The sequence below is a fragment of the Marmota flaviventris genome, chromosome 9 (assembly GCF_047511675.1).
Source record: "Marmota flaviventris isolate mMarFla1 chromosome 9, mMarFla1.hap1, whole genome shotgun sequence".
NCBI lineage: Eukaryota > Metazoa > Chordata > Mammalia > Rodentia > Sciuridae > Marmota > Marmota flaviventris.
The window spans coordinates 1,957,813-1,974,644 of record NC_092506.1 but is presented as its reverse complement, the minus strand read 5'-3'; the positions used below and the strand labels follow the sequence as shown (position 1 = coordinate 1,974,644).

General features: G+C 43.6%; 1 long non-coding RNA gene across 15 annotated transcripts in view; it reads right to left on the bottom strand.

Moving 5' to 3' along the window:
- LOC114084255 (uncharacterized) overlaps positions 1 to 16,832 on the bottom strand; it is a 107,499-nt gene that overhangs the window by 26,673 nt on the left and 63,994 nt on the right. For 14 of the 15 annotated variants that reach the window (XR_011708467.1, XR_011708469.1, XR_011708470.1 and 11 more), the window contains one exon: positions 16,413 to 16,516. This is a non-coding gene — a long non-coding RNA (uncharacterized lncRNA). Of the gene's footprint in view, positions 1 to 16,392; positions 16,517 to 16,832 lie in introns of all 15 variants that reach the window. The other variant, XR_011708462.1, reaches the window with a different exon arrangement.

The window sequence follows — 16,832 nt, the reverse complement described above, 5'->3', positions numbered from 1 at the left end:
GAAGCCTTCTAAGGAACACAGGAATCCAGGAGTTTCATTGTTCAATAGAAAAGCACTGAGACACAAGCAGACATTAGGAAACATCCACAACCCAACTTACATACTGGTAGAGGACATGATGTCCATTGACAAATTATTAAAGGGCTTTAGCCTCACAGAGGCCGTGGGAAAAATCTGAGACCCAATCATACCTGAGATCTCAAAAAGGACCATAGAAAATTCTCTGAGCCCCTGTAAGTCATTGGGGAGACCACTGAGCCAGACTGAGACCTTGGGGAAAGCCACGAGCTCACACAGAGAAAAATGGGCTACCCTGAGTGCCTACAATGAGGGAGAAGGGCCATGAGCACCACTATGACACTGAGAGTATCTGCATGTTACACTAACACACTGGGCAAGGCTCTATTCCCCAATGACACACTAGGGAAGGCCATTACTTCTGCAGAATACTGTGGTTGTATCTAAGCATCACTAGATATGGAGCAGAGTTTTATATTCACTGAAATAGTACTGTAGGTCCTGGCCCCATTACACTATTTGGAAGGCCCTAACACACAATGAACACTGAGAAAGATGGCAAGAACCACCATGATGCTGGAAATGGCACTTAGCTCCACAGAGACACTGCGCAAGGCCCATAGATGTATTGAGATAATTTGAATAACCCTGAACACATTGTTGACACTTCAGAAGGTCCAGTGCCTCACTTCAAGGTTGGAAGAAACATTGAACATCATAAGACTCTGAGAATTACATGGAACCTGATAAACAACCTGTAATAAACCTTGAAATTAAAAAATACTTTGAGGTTGGCTTTGAAACTCATCAAGTCCCTGTGATTCACGCTGATCTGCTCTGAAAGCCTAGGAAGAAAATGAGGGCACTAAGAATCTTGGTGCACACACCTGTCAAACTAAGAAAACGAGCCTTCCCCTTCCTAAGAATCTAAAGATTATTTTGAACCCCACTGAGACTAAAGTGAATGAAATTAACAAATTGGTGATTCATGTTGAAACCTTGAGCCTCTTCTAAGCACTGGGTAAAATAACAAGCATATGAAGACCATATGGATTTTTTAAACAATTAAAAAAATCTGGGGAAGTTCTTGAGCCCTCCTGAGACTCTGGGGTACAACTTAAGGCACACTGACACTAGGAAAGATGGTGACCCCAGTGATATCCTGAGTGTCATTAAGAATCTCTGGTAGACAATGATCATTAGTGTAACCAGAGAAGGCTGTAGCTTCACTGAGTGCTGGAAAGGCAATGCTACCACAAAGACACTGTGGAAGGCGATGGGCACCATGGAGTGCCCTGAGACTCAGTAGACTCTGGGCTGGTTCTGAGCAACACTTTGACCCTTGAAATGCCAATCAACTCTACTTCGAACCTGGGAAATGTGCCAATATTACTAGACCCTGGCAAAAACTCTAAACCTAGTGTGACTTTTGGGAACTATCTAAGCCCTGGTGAGACTCTGGGAAAAGCACGGAACATGAGTGAGACTCTGCCAAAGGCACTGAGAATAACAGAAAGCCTGGTGATGGCCATGAGTTCTACTAAGGTCTGGGCAAGGTCTTTGGCTCTTTGAAAACCTGGGAACATCCTGAAGCACACTGAGATGGTGGGAATGTACAAGAGCTCAATGGAATGAACAAATGGAGTGAAAAAGAACACTAAAAATCTGTGGGAACAACCTGAGCATGACTGTAAGACTGGAGGAGACTAGAAACTGAGCCATGACCCACATGCACTGAATGCACACCAGAGTCCATGACCCAGCTTAGTGAGATGCAAAAGACCTGAATACCAGTGATACACTGGGAAAAGCCTCAACACCACTTAGAAACCAGTGAAGGCCCAAATGCCAAGAGACAATTTTGAAGGCCTTTGAATCACACAAACCCATGAAAATCATCTGAACACACCTGGAATGTTAAGTACAGTCCTGAGTCACACTGTAACCCTGGAGAACACTGTGAAAGGCATCGAGGCCCCACTAAGGAACAAGGAAAACCATGAGCTTCATTGAAATTTGGGGAAAGTACCCAGACATGTGGAAACTGAGGAAAAGATAAAAAAAAAAAAAACACCCATTGACTTTGGTGGAGGCTCTGAAACCCATTCTAAATCTATATACTGAAGTCCTTTTGCATCACAGATGCTGTGGGGTAAATCTGAGACACAATCATACCTAAAATCTCAAAAAGATACCCTACAAAATATTGTCATCACTGTAAGTCATTGGGAAAAGCACTGAACAAGACTGAGACCTTGGAGAAAGTCATGAACTTATACCAAGAAACATGTGCTACCTTAAATGCCTACAAAAGACAGGAGAAGGCCCTGAGCACCACTATGACACTGAGAGTATCTCCATATTACATTGACACATTGGGCAAGACTCTATTCCCCAATGAGACACTAGGGAAAACCATTATTTTTCTAGAATACCATGGAAGTATTCAAGCACCAATGGATGTTGTGCAGAATTTCATAGTAACTGAAATAGTACCATAGGCTTAAAGCCTCACTAAAGTATTTAGGAAGCCCCTTACACACAAATAAACACTGAGAAAGATGGCAAGCACCACTGTGATGTTGGGAATGACAATTACCTCCACAGAGACCCTGTGGAAGGCCCTGGGATTCATTGAGAAAGCTTGAACAACATGGAACCCAGTATTACTTTTCAGAAGATTCAAAGACTCACTCTGAGGCTGGAAGAAACATGGAGAGTTTATTGAGACTCTGTGAAATGCACTGAATCTCATGAACAATCTGTCATATACTCTAATATAAAAGGATACTCTGAGGTTGGCTCAAAATCTCAGTGTTCCCCTGAAAAAGCCCATGAGAACTATTGAGACCCTTGGGAAGGCTCTTTGAAAATTTGGGAACATCTTGAAGTTTGCTAAAGTTACCATAACAATGTGCATTAGACTGGGTGACTTAAATAACATAAATTTATTTTCTCAGTTCTGGCAGATGGATGTTCATGATTAAGGTTTTGTCAGGGATTATTTATTCTGTAGACTCTCTCCTTGGCTTATAAATGACCATTTTATCCCCTTATCTCCACACAGTCTTCCCTCCATGTGTGTCTGTGTCCTAATCTCCTCTTAAGAACTTCAGGCATGCCGGGCACAGTGGGCACCTCAGTCATGCTGGGCACATTCAAATGATGTAATTGTGAATGATGCTGATCGGCACTGAGAGCCTGAGAAGGCAATGAGATCACTAAGACTCCTGGAAAGTTTGTGCATGTATCAGTAAACCTAAGGAAGGGCCCTTTGCCTTCCTGAGAATCTGAAGGTTATTTTGAACAACACTGAGACAACAATGAATAAAATTAATAAATCTGAGACTTTGCTGAAGGTTATAGCCTTTATGGATCTTTCTATACAAGATCGAAATTTTGGGGAAGGCCTTGAGCCCTCCTGAGAATCTAGGGTAGGCGCTGATGTTCACTGACACTGAGACAGTCCTTCAGCCCCTCTGATTCCCTGAGTGTCACTAAGACTCTGTGGTAGTCCCTGATCATCAGTGTTCCTTAGAAAACTGTAGCTTCACTGAGTGTCTGGGACTGCACTGATACCAGTAGATTCTACAGAAGGCTCTGGGCACCACTGAGACACTGGGGAATGCCCTGAGACTCAGGAAGAATCTAGGCTGGCCCTTCATAATACTGTGATCTTGGGAATGACAATAAATTACAGTGACAACTTGGGATAGGTACTGAGATTACTAAGACCTTCGCAAAACTCAGAAACAGCAAATTATCAAAGCCCTGGTGAGACTCTGAGAAAAGCACTGAACTTGACTAAAACTCTGCCAAATGTTCTGAGAAATACTGACAGTCTGGTAATTGTCATGAGTTCCACTGAGGCCCTGGGCCACATTCTTGGCTCCTTCAAAAACTTGGGAACTTCTTGAACTACAGTGAGTTGGTGTGAATGTACATGGGCTCAATGAAATGCTTGAGGAAGGGAAGGAGAACACTAAGTTTCTGGGGAAATAACCTGAGCAGGATATTGAGACTGAAGAAAACCATGAAGTTCACTGAGAACCTTGGCATGGACGTGCTGCAAAACCTGAATTCCCCTGACACACTGGGAAAGGCCTGAGCATCAATACAAATCAAGTGAAGGCCCTGAATGCCAAGAGGCAATTGTGAAAGCCTTTGAATCACTTAAACTCATGGAAAAAATCTGAACACCCAGAAACACTATGGACAGCCCTGAGCCACACTGAAATTCTGGAGATTGTCCTGAGAATGACAAATACACTAAGGAAAACATTGAGATCCAGAATAGAACATGGGAAAGCCAGGGGCTTCCTGTTGAGCTGCAAAAGCACTGTCACATGGAGACCCTGGGTCAGAGCCACAACCCCACCTTGACCCTGGTAGAGCCTCTGAACCCCGCTGTAAAACTGTTTATTGAAGAACTTTAGCCCCACAAAGCTGTGGAAAACATTCTGAGACCTAATATTAACTGGCCACTCAATAAAGACCCAAGAGAACTCCCTGAACACCTGTATGTCATTGGGGAAAGCACTGAGCCAGACTCAGATCCTGGAGAAAGCCTTGAGCTGTCAGTCCATTATATGGGGTAGCCCTGAATGCTACTGACACAGTGGGAAGGCCGTGAACACCACTGTGACAGGGGAAACATCTCTGTGTCACAATCACACACTGGCCATGGCTCTATTCCCCAATGAGACACTAGGGAAGGACATTATTTTCCAAGAGTAGTGTGGAAGAATCTGACCACCACTAGACATTGTGAAGGATTGTTAATCCAGTGAAGTAATAGGGTAGGCCCTAGGCCTCACAACAATTCTGGGGAAGATCCTGATACACAGTCAAACACTTGGGAAGACACTGAGCACAACTATGATTCTAAGAATGACACTTAGCTTTACAGAGACCCGGGAAAAACCCTGGGAATCATTAAGAAAGCCTTAATGGTCCTGAACACAGTGTTTATTTGGTAGCATTCACATGCTAAAACTGAGTTTGGAAGAAGCACTGAGCATCACTGAGACTCTTGAGAATAGCACTGAGCCTTATGGATGAACTGTAAAATATCCTGAAATAATAGGAGATTCTGAGATTGGCTCTAAAACTCAGTGATCCTCTCAAAAAGGCAGTGAGAACAATTGAGACCCCGGGGAAGGCCCTGAGCAAGTGGTGAAATTGTAAATATTGCTGATCTAAACTGAGAGCCTGAGAAGGTAATGAGAACACTAACATTCTTGGGAAGGCTGTGAACACATCTCTCATTCTAAGGTTGAGTTCTTAGTATTCCTAAGAATCTGAAGAATATTATGATCATGATTTAAATGACAGTGAATAAAATTAATAAATTGTAGAATTTTGTTAAAGCCTTGAATCTCTTCTAAACACTGGGCAATATTCAAGCCTCCTTTTTTGTCACTAATTTTCTATGGTACCACCTGATCATCAGTGTGAGGACTATAGCTTTGCTAAATTTCTGAGAAGGTAATGGCCCAAGAGAGACTCTGCAGAAGACTCTGGGAAACATTGTAATATGGGGAATGACAATGAACTCCACTGAGAACATGAAAAACATGCTGAGATTTGCTTACAGTCTGACAAAAACTCTGAACCCAGTGTGTCTTTAGGAAACTATCTAAGCCCTGGACACACACTAGATACAAAATGTATCATGAATGAGACATTGAAAAAGGCCCTGAGAAAAATGAGGAGCCTGGTAATGGCCATTAGTTCCATTGAGGCAATGGGCAAAGGCTTTGACTCTTTGAATACCAGAGACACTTCCTGATCCATGCTGGATATGTCCAAGAGCTCACCTGAATGCACAAGCATGGGAATGAGAACACTTAGAATCTTGGGGTACACCCTGACAAAGGCCATGGTACTAGAGGAGTCCATGTAAACCACTGAGACCCTAGGCAATGACCCACGATTCACTGAATTAGTACCAGAGACCATGAGCATCCTCAGTAACCTGCAGAATCCCTGAATTTAAGTAACACAGTGGGAAAAGCCCTAAATGCCAATTAAAAACCACTGCATGCCAAGTGACTCTTTTAAAGACATTTGATTCACATAAACTCGTGGAATGCTTCTGAATAGCCCTGAAATTCTATGGACAGCCCCTTGTTACATTGAAATTCTAGAGATTGTCCTGAGAACAGCAGATCACTGTGGAAGGCATTGAGGCCCTCTAAAGAACATAGGAAAGCCATGAGCTTTCTTCTTGACCTGGAAAAGCACTCAGACAAAAGGAGTCCCTCAGAAAAATCCACAACCCTTCTAAGAATGTGTTGTAGGTCCTATACCCACTGTCATTCTATTTATTGGAATTATTAGACACCCAGAGGCTGGGGGAAAAAAATCTGAGGCCAAGTCATACCAGCTATCTCAAAAAACACACTAGAGAATCCCTTGAGGCCCTGTACATCAGTGGGAAATGCACTGAGCCATACTGAGATTTAAGAGAAAGCCCTGGGCCTACACTAAAAAACATGGAGTAGCCCCAAGTGCCACTGACACATGGTGGTAAGCCATGAGCACCATTATGACAATGATAATATGTCTCTTTTACAATGACACATTGGGTAAGGCTGCGTTCCAAAATGAGACTCAAGGGAAGGCCATCATTTTCTCAGAATGTGTGGAAAAATCTGAGGACCACTAAATATTGTGCAGAGTTGTGACATCCACTGAAATACTAGGGTAGGCCCTAGGCCTCAATAGGATACTTGAGAAGGCCCTCACACACAATCAAATTCTGAAGGAGATGGTGAGCACCACTTTGATAATGGGAATGGCCCTTAGCACCACAGAGACCCTGAGCAAAGCCCTGGGATTCATTGAAAAACCCTTCAGTGCTCAGAACTGGGGAATATTGAGAGCCTCTCTTGGAGGCTGGAAGAAGGACTGAGCATCACTGAGACTCTGAGAAGAGCACTAACCCTCATGGACAACCTGAAAAAAGACTGTGAAATAATGAGAGACTCTGAGGTTGGCTCTGCATTCAGTGTTCTCCTGGAAAAGGTGATACACCTATTGAGACCCTTGGGATGGCCCTGAGCTCATGATGAAATTGTGAATGGTGGTGACCAGCACTGAGAGTCTGGAGAGGCAATGGGACCATTAAGTCTCTTGGGAAGGTCGTGCACACTTCTCTCAAACTAAAACAGAGCCCTTAGCATTCCTAAGAATCTGAAGAATATTTTGAACCCCACTGAGAACAGTGAATGAAATTAAGAAATCTGTGGCTCTTGTTGAAGCCTTGGGCCTCTTCTATACACTGGGGAATATTTCAAGCACCATGAAGACCATGTGGACATTTCTAAACAAGATTCAATTTCTGCGAAAGTTCTTGAGCCCTCCTGAGACTTTAGAGTAGGCCCTAAAACCAGTGACATGGAAAAGACCTTGATCCCCTCCAATACCCTGAGGGTCACTAACACGCTGGGGTAAGTATTTGCCATTATTGTTTCCTGGAAATAGTATAGCTTTACTGAATGTCTGGGAATGCAATGATGCCATTAAGACTGTGAGGAACACTCTGGGCAAAACTGTGACCATGGGGATTGCCCTGAGACTCAGTAAGATACTTGGCTGTACCTGAGAAACCCTGTGACCCTTGGCATAGCAAGGAACACCATGGATATCCTGGAAAATGTGGTGATATTTACTGAGGCCCTGGAAAAACTCTGAACACAGTGTGTCTTTGGAGAACTTTGTAATCCCATCTGACACTGTGGGAATAGCACTGAACATGACTGAGACAATTGAAAAGGCCCTGTGGGGGGAGAGCCTTGTAATGGCCATAAGTTCCACTAAAGCAATTGCCAAAGCCTTTGGCTCTTTGAATATCTGGGAAACTTCCTGAACCACACGGAGTTGATGGAAATGTCCAAGAGGTCAACTGAATGCACAAGCATGGGAAGGAGAACACTAAGATTCTCAGGGAACACCCTGAGTAAGACCCTGGGACTAGAGGAGACCATGAAAACCACTGAAATTCTTGGCAAAGATCCACAATCCACTGAGTCAGGACCAGAGTCCGTAAGCCTCCTTAGTGACCTGCAAAATCCCTGAATTCAAGTAATACTCTGGTAAAGGCTCTGAATGCCAATTACAAACCAATAAAAGCCATGAGGCCAAGAGACTCTTTTGAAGACCTTTGAATAATACAAACTCATGTATCAGGAGCTGTCACATAAAAAACAAGTGCCCCTTAGCCTTGAGTGGTAACAATGTGGAGATGTGGCACAAGCTAGCTATGGGCTGTGTGTGTGACTATGGGCATTGAGTGCACAAAGTGCACTAAACCAACCTTGGCTCTCTCTTTGGGTGGGTCTCGCTCTGGTCTTTTGCTTGGTCCTCAGATGTCAGTCAATTTGCTGACAGCAGACATTAGAAAGCCACACTCAATTCCCTGAAACCTGACCCCTCACCACATTTGAATGGCTTCTCCCCAGTAAAAGGGTTCAGCACATACTCTCTCTCTCTCTTGCTCTTTCCATGGACACCTAAGGTTAGAGGAGCCATCACAGGACCCAAAGAAAAAGATATCTCTGTCTCTTGCATGATTATTTTGTGTAGCTTAGTTCACGTGGAGTGACCTTGAGTGTTGTAGTCATGAGATGCAACACTCATGGAAACTTGTGAACACCCCTTAAATCCTGTGGAGAGACCTCTGTCACTCTGGTATATTGAAGATTGTCCTGAGAACTACAGATACACAGTGTAAATATTTGAGGCCCACTAAAGGACATGGGGAAGCCGTGATCTTCATATGTGAGCTGGAAAACTGCTGAGACAAAAAGAGACCATGGGGAAGATCCACAATTTCACACAGACCCAGGTGGAGGCCCTGAATCCCACTGTAAATCTATTCATGAAAAATTTTTGCCTAACAGGGAAGTAATTAAAAAACAGGCTCAGCTGCTCAAACACTGAAGGGCTGCTGCAACCAGGATCCTGGAGGCTTGGCTCAACGTGGTGGCAGACCTTGGTGCCAATCATGCTGTTCTGGTTCTGTATAAATGTAGGATGCTGGAGTTTGGGACTTATGGAGGGTTCCACCAAGATTTCAAAAGAAGGCCTAGGAAGCCAGACAAAGTAAAACAGGATTAGAGTTCCTGCAGGCACCTGAGAAGTCAAAGTCTGGAGATGTGAGGAGAAAACTGAAGTTGCAATGGAGATACCCTCCCCTTTCCCATTAAGAAATGTCAGTAACATGAGACATCATTCTTGGAACACTGCAGGAATTGAGCAGAGACCAGTCAACAAAATGGCCCCTTGGGTTACAAGCAACAAGGCATTAGGGGTAAAGATATACAAGACCTTTGGAGAGAACATCATGTGTTCCAGATGCTGACGCATAACCTGTTTGACCTGCTGGATTTTAGTCTTGCTTTGGTCCTATGCCTTTTTTCTATGCCCCAAATTTTGTGAATAAAAATGCTTACTCTGTACCCATTATATATTGGGTAATTGTAAATTGCTTTTAATTTTATAGGAACTCCCCAATGAAAGATTGATTGTACCTCAGAGAAGACTTTGGACTTGAACTTTGAGCAGTCTTGGAACAGTTGTGACCATGGAGACTCTTGAGAATGGACAAAATGTACTTTGCATTGTGAGATGGTTGTGAGCTTCTGGGCCAAGTGTGGAATGTTATGGTTAGGATGTAGGCTATCCTTTAAAAGATCATGTGTGAGACAATGCAAGAAGGCTCAGAGGAGAAATGATGTGTCCTAAGTTAGTAAATACATTCCCTGATAGGGATTATCTGAGTGGTAACTGAAGGCTGGTAGGGTGTGACTGGAAGAGGTGGGACATGGGGGCATCACTTTGGGGTATAGATATTAAATCTTGTGAGTGGAGTTCCCTCTCTCTTCTCCATGTTCATCATGTGAGTTGCTTTACTCTGCCACACTCTTCCATCATGATTTCCTTCTTCACCCTGCCGCGTCCGGCTAATGGAGCCGAGTCCGGCGAGGGACGTCAGGGTTAAAAATACACAGGACACCAAGGTTCTTCATCCAGGAGGGAGCGTGTGCGCGCGCGTTTTATTGCCAAATTTGTTCCCCTTATATATCTTTTTAACAGCTGCGGGAAATTACTCAAAAGTGAGGAGGGGAGAGTAATAACTGCGTCCTTGGGTTACCGTCACATCACCATCCCCTATCAGGAGGCTCGAACAGGTCAAGATGTTCCCGAGACACATATGTGCGAGGCAGATAAACAGGGAACCGCAAGCCTGCGTCATGGCCTTGTGAGCTGGCCACATTGACATGCATAACAAAGAACTGGGGGTTGAGTCCCCAGGGGCCAGGGCGGGCCTACTATCAGCAGATTATCTGAGTGGTAACTGAAGGCTGGTAGGGTGTGACTGGAAGAGGTGGGACATGGGGGCATCACTTTGGGGTATAGATATTAAATCTTGTGAGTGGAGTTCCCTCTCTCTTCTCCATGTTCATCATGTGAGTTGCTTTACTCTGCCACACTCTTCCATCATGATTTCCTTCTTCACCCCAAGCCCTGAGAAATGGAGCCAGTCTTCTATGCACTAAGACCTCTCAAACTGTGAGACCTCAAATAAACCTTTCCTTCTCCACAGTTATTCTATTTATGTCTTTACATTAAACCAGCACAAAAGCTGACTAAAACCACCCCACTTAGGCCCTAGAGAAGGCCTCAAACCCCACTGAAAAGATGTTGGAAAACTTTAGCATCACAGAAGCTCTAGGGGGAAAGAAAACAAACCTGAAACATTCCCTGGGCCCCTTTAAGCCATTGGGGTAACCACTGAGCCACACTGAAGCCCTGGAGAAAGCCTTGAGCTTATACTAAGTAACATGTGGTGACCCTGAGATCCACTGACACTGCAAAAGGCCCTGAGCACCACAATGACAATGGAAATCTCTCTGAATTTCAAAGACACACTGGGCAAGGAATTATTCCCCACTGAGACGCTGGTGAAGGCCATTCTTTACTCAGGATACTGTGGAAGAAGTACCACTAGAGAGTGTGCAGAGTTCTTTAAGCCACTGAATCAGTAGAGTAGGCCCTGGGCCTCACTAAGACTCTTGGGAAGGCCCTGACACACAGTCAACCTCTGGGGAAGATGCTGAGCACCACTGTGAGGCTAGAAATGGCACTTAGCTCCAAAGAGACCTTGAGCAAGGCCCTGGGATTTATTGAGAAAGCCCTAAAGAGCCTGAACACAGTGTTTCCTTTGGGAAGATTCAGAGTCTTGCTCTGAGGCTGGAAGAAGCACTGAGAAAATCTGACACTCTGAGAATAGCACTGAGCCTTATGGAGAACATGTAAAAGATCCTGAAGACAAAGAGGACTCTGAGGATGGCTCTGAAACTCCATGAGCCCCAGGAAAAATAATAAGAACTATTGAAACCCTGTGAAGTCCCTGAGTATAGTGGTGCCCCCTCCTCCACTAATGAAGCTTAATTAAGCTTTTCCAGGTACCTTCAACATATCTGTTCTTATTAAGAGAATATCAGAAAAAATTCCTGCAAAAAAGCCCAAGTGTGATTAGACTTCCTATTTCCGATTACTGTGTCTTGTAAAAGCTAAATTTGGCAACAGACTTTATGATGTTACTTCTGCTTCTGTGGTAAACCATATAACCTCTGACTAATCTAAAACCAAAAATAAAAAGAAAAAAGTAAAACAAAAGCACTCTCTATGAATTCAAAGAAAAATGACACTTTTAGGTAGACTGCAGCAAAAGCAGAAATCCAAGCCCCTCCTCCCAGTGGGTATAAAGTTCAAAGAATTTCTAGACTCATGGTTCATAGGAGGCAATTTTAGGATATAGCCACACTCTGAACTGGCTGTAGCCAATGAACCTGCTTTCTGTTAAATCCGCTGGTGTTCAGCCTCATTTGTTTCTTTGGCTGAAGAAGAAACAACTCACCTGACATCTCAGGACTTCCACCCTGAAGCACAACAGAACCCATGAGGAATAGAAACCAGAAATAGGAAATGAGAAGCACCACCTGAACAAAAAGGTAGGTCCTGGTCCCTCAGTAGTAGCCAATCTGACCTCCCCCAAGACAACTAAGTAGGGGGGACAGAGGATTGTTCAGCATTTCAAGGTCCTGAATAACCTCCAAAAGGAGTTGGAACCAAAAAGGAGTTGGAACCAAAAAGGATCCAGGGAGCCACCTAATTAGTCTCTGTTTGGGGTCAGCAAGCATAAGGGAAACTGTGACTCCTTTTTTGTTTGTGTAATTTGGGGGTTGTGAAATTTTGCTCTGACCATTGTTATGATGAGATTGCAATAAATCACTGAGTCTGTCTTAAGCAGGAGATGAAACATTTATTCACCACCTGGCACTCCAGATTTACCAGCTGATGAGCTAAGGGGAAGACTGCCAGTTTACACCCAGAAATTCACTCAGCAAAGTTGTGTTCTCTCTGTGAATTAGAATGGCCAAGCTTTGGTGTGGGCTGGCCACCAGAAGGATCTTTAATTGAAAGTATCATTGCTGAGGTCTCTTTAATAGTTGCTGGAACCCCTGAACACCCAGAATAGTTCCCTTAATACCTGGCAAGAAAAAGTCTAGAAAAACACCCCATTGGTTGAGAGCCTGTCTAGATGGACAATCCAAATTGAGGTTAGCTCAGATTGTAGCAGCCTCTAAGACCTAAAAAAAAAAAAAAGGCAAATTAAGCAGAGAAAATCTGACAAAGAAAAGACAGAAAAAGAACCAGTTTTACCCAGTGAGCCGGAAGAAAGCCCACCTCCTTACATGCCACTGCATCCAACATTTCCAAGACCACTGAGACAATGGGCAGTCCCCTCAGCCCCCTAATCCCAAGAAACAGCTGATTATGGCTCTTCAAAACCAGATACTCCTTCCCCTATGAGGTGCTCAGGCCAGAGGCTTCCCAAGGGCCAAAGATTTCTCCTCCTAGTTGCAAGATCAAGATGGAAACCCATCCTAAGACCAGAGCCACAACCCAGCTGAGAGCTCTCCAAATGCCCCTGTGAGAGACTAGAGGACCTGCCTATGTTGACCTGGAATAAATCGTCTGAGGGTCTCAATGCATTTCCAAGTATCAGGCTTTTGCCTCCAAAGATCTCTGAAATTGGAAAAATAATACTACCTCCTACACACAGAAATCTCAGACCATGATTCATATGATACAATCTATTATCCAGACCCACTAACTTACCTGCTTGTTAAGGTTTGTATGTGAGATATTCCCCAAAAGCTCACATGTTAGATAATGCAAGAAGGTTCAGAGGAGAAATAATCAGGTTGTAAGAGCCTTGACACAATTAATTATTTAATCCCCTAATATGGATTAACTGAGTGATAACTAAAGTGGTAGGGTGTGGCTGGAGAAGGTGGGAATTGAGGTGGCTTTAGATATATATTTGTATCAGGAAAGTGGAGTCTCTCTCTCTCTCTCTCTCTCTCTCTCTCTCTCTCTCTCTCTCTCTCTCTCTCTCTCTCTCTTTCCAGATAAACATGTGAGCTGTTTCTCTCTACCACATTTTTCTACCATGACATCCTGCCTCAACTGGAGCACCAAGCAATGGAGTCACTTTCTATGGACTAAGACATCTGAAACTGTGAGCCCTCAAATGAACTTTTTCTCCCTTAAAATTGTCCTGGTCAGATCCTTTAGTCAAGCAGCAAAATAGTTGACTAAAACACTGGGGGAACTGCTGCCAGCTATGTCTTACTCTATCAATACAAAGGAGAGCCAATGGGTGACCCAAGCACTTTAAAATGGCTAGAAGAACATGCCCCAGATGCACAAGGCAACATCCAAGCCCATGCCCAGGCCCAGTTTCCCAACACAGTCTCAGGGTGGGAGCCTAGCAAAGATGAAGACCTCCAAAAGTTAAAGAGATATCAAGAACCCCTCATAGGAGGCTTAAAAGCTGGGAAGGAGAGCCCTAAACATGAACAAGATGTCAGAAGTATTCCAAAAGCCTGATGAAATCCCCAGCCAGTTCTATGAACAACTTTGTGAAGCTTCTGACTCTTTACTCTCTTTGATCCAGAGGCACCAGACAACCAGCAGGTGGTCAATGCAAGCTTTGTGGGACAGGCATAGAGTGACAGTCACCCAAATTACAAAACACTAGAGGGTTTTGCTGGAAAGAATTCTAGTGAGCTGTTTGAAGTGGCCACCACAGTGTTTGTTAATCAAGACTAAGAGACCCAGCAAGAAGCAGACTGAAAGATGAAGAAGATAGTTTCTCCTTGTATCTGCCCTTCCTACATACCCAGAAGTCACCCAAAGGGGTTTCCACCAGGATAAAGCCAAAACAAATATCAGAATCAGGACCAGATGCAGCGAAGAAGGATCCTCTGGACCAACCTCCTCACCTGGAGACTACGCTGAGACTAAACCAATGCACCCACTGCTATCTAGAGGGCCACTAGAAAAATGAATGCCCCACAATGAAGAAAGCCACCTGAGTTCCTGCTACTTCTTACCAGGATAAGAGAGGCCAAGTCATTCAAGGATGATACCAGTCCTACAAATGTGTCCCCCATGATGCTCAACGCCACAGACACTACTATGATGCCCATGAGAAAATTTTTGTGGGACTGGAAGCCATGGAAAATTATGATGAGTATGAAGACTGACTGGGCTCCATTGTTTTGGACCCCCAGAAGCTTATGGTTCAAATGCTTATAGGGGACAAACCTATGGACTGTATGGTGGATGCTGGGGCTCACCATTTGGTTGTGACCCAACGTGTGGGCCAACTTTCAAAGAAAGAGACCACAATTGTGGGGGCCCCAGGAAGCAAATCAGATCATCCTTTCCTGTTACCACAGCATTGAAATTCAGCAGGCCATAAAGTAGTCTACAAATTTGTGTTGGGAAACAACACAAATTCTATACATGCCAGATTGCCCAGTTAAATTGATAGGTTGAGACCTGGTAGGAAAGCTCCAAGCCAAGATAAATGTTGATGCAAAAGGCCAGTCACTGATATCATTGAGAAAACCTGAAGCAAATATTTTAACCCTCACAATTCCCTGGGAAGAGGAGTGGCACCTCTTCAGCCTAGTAGAAACATCACAACAGGAACCACAAATCCCTTTCGAACTACAATGAGTATGGATAGAGGCCAGCCCACCTGGACTAGCCCAAAACTTTCTCCCAGTGGTGATGAAATTTGAACATGAAGCCATATGGGACACCTAAGACAACATCACATTCCTTTTAGGGCAAAACTTGGAATTCAAAAACATTTGAACACACTTTTTACAATGTGGAATTCTCAGAACTCACCAATCATCATGAAATACACCTCCTTTTCCTGTCCAGAAACCAGAAGCTGATGATTATTGGCCAGTCCAACATTACATGCAGAAAATCAAGCCCAGTCACCTTACATCCCATGGTCCCCAATCCACATAATCTCCTAAATCTGCCCCCAGCAGAGGCAGGCTATTTCACATGTCTGGACCTTAAAGATGCCTTCTTCTGCATGCAACTAGTACCGCAGAGTCAGTCACCCTTTGCCTTCTAATAAGGAGACTCCATTGGGAACAAGGGCCAATTGACCTGGACTAGGTTACCACAAGGTTTCAAAACTCATTAACCATCTTTGGGATGGTAATGGCTTCTGACTAAAAGCCTTTCCTGCAAAACAATGTGGATGCACATTGTTCCAATATGTAGATGATCTGTTCCTGGCTGGAGCAACCAGAGAAAATGGCATAAAAAGAGCACAGCTGCTTCTCACTCTCCTATGTAAGGCTGGTTACAAAGTTTCAAAAAAGAAAGCCCAGATCTGTCAAGAAAAGAACCTTGATTTCTGTCTGACTCAAAAACAGTGGTAACTGGGCTACAAGAGGAGACAGGTGATATGCTCAAATCCAGTTCCTTCAACCTGCTGTCAAATCAGAGATCTTTGGTGCCACTTAATTCTGCTGTGTATGGATCCCCAAGTATTCAGTTCTGGCAAACCTCTCTGTGAAGGGGGAGAATAGGATCTGCTCTTTGGGGGGCCAACAAAACAAAAGGACTTTGAGGACACTAAAGAAGCTCTCACCAATGCACCTGGACTAGGACTCCCTGACCTCACAAAGCCTTCTTCCTCTATGTCCATGAATGGTATGGAATAGCTGTAGGGGTTTGACTCAAATGCTGGGAACATGGCACATCCAGTGGCCTATCTACCTAAACAGCTGGACTCCGTATGTAGCCCAAGGTTGGCCACCTTGCTTATGGGCCCTTGAAGCCATGGCCCTGCTGGTGTTGGAAGCTAATAAACTGGCTATAAAACAAAGTATTAGGTGTTTGTGTTCTTCATTAATTTTGACATTATTAGAGAACAAAGGATAATGTTGGCTGAATAATGAAAGAATAGTCAGTTACCGTGGGGCAGGAAAGCAAACCTTTTTCTTAAGAAGGCAGCTGATGCTTAAGATGGTCATCCAGATGCTAAGCAAGGACCTTCCACTGGGTAAGAGAGTCTTTATGTAGTAAAGTTGTAATACACCTAAATTTAAAAAAAAGAGAATATAATTAAGTGATAAAAATGTCTATATAAATGAAGGGTAAATTTTAAAAGGTTTGTGTACAATTAAGTTGGTTATACATAAGTAATACAATCAGTTAAATCTACTCAAGGTTTTTTCCCTAAAGTCAATTATTAATGTACTGATATAAACCAAAGTTTACTACATATGTTGAAATGACAAAGACTTAACATTGAGTCTGTTAAGTTTTACTGTCTAGAGCAATTAGTGTTAAAAATCAGGGTTTATATTGTTATTTTAGAGTATTGTACTAAATTACAGAGTCTAGATTTTTCT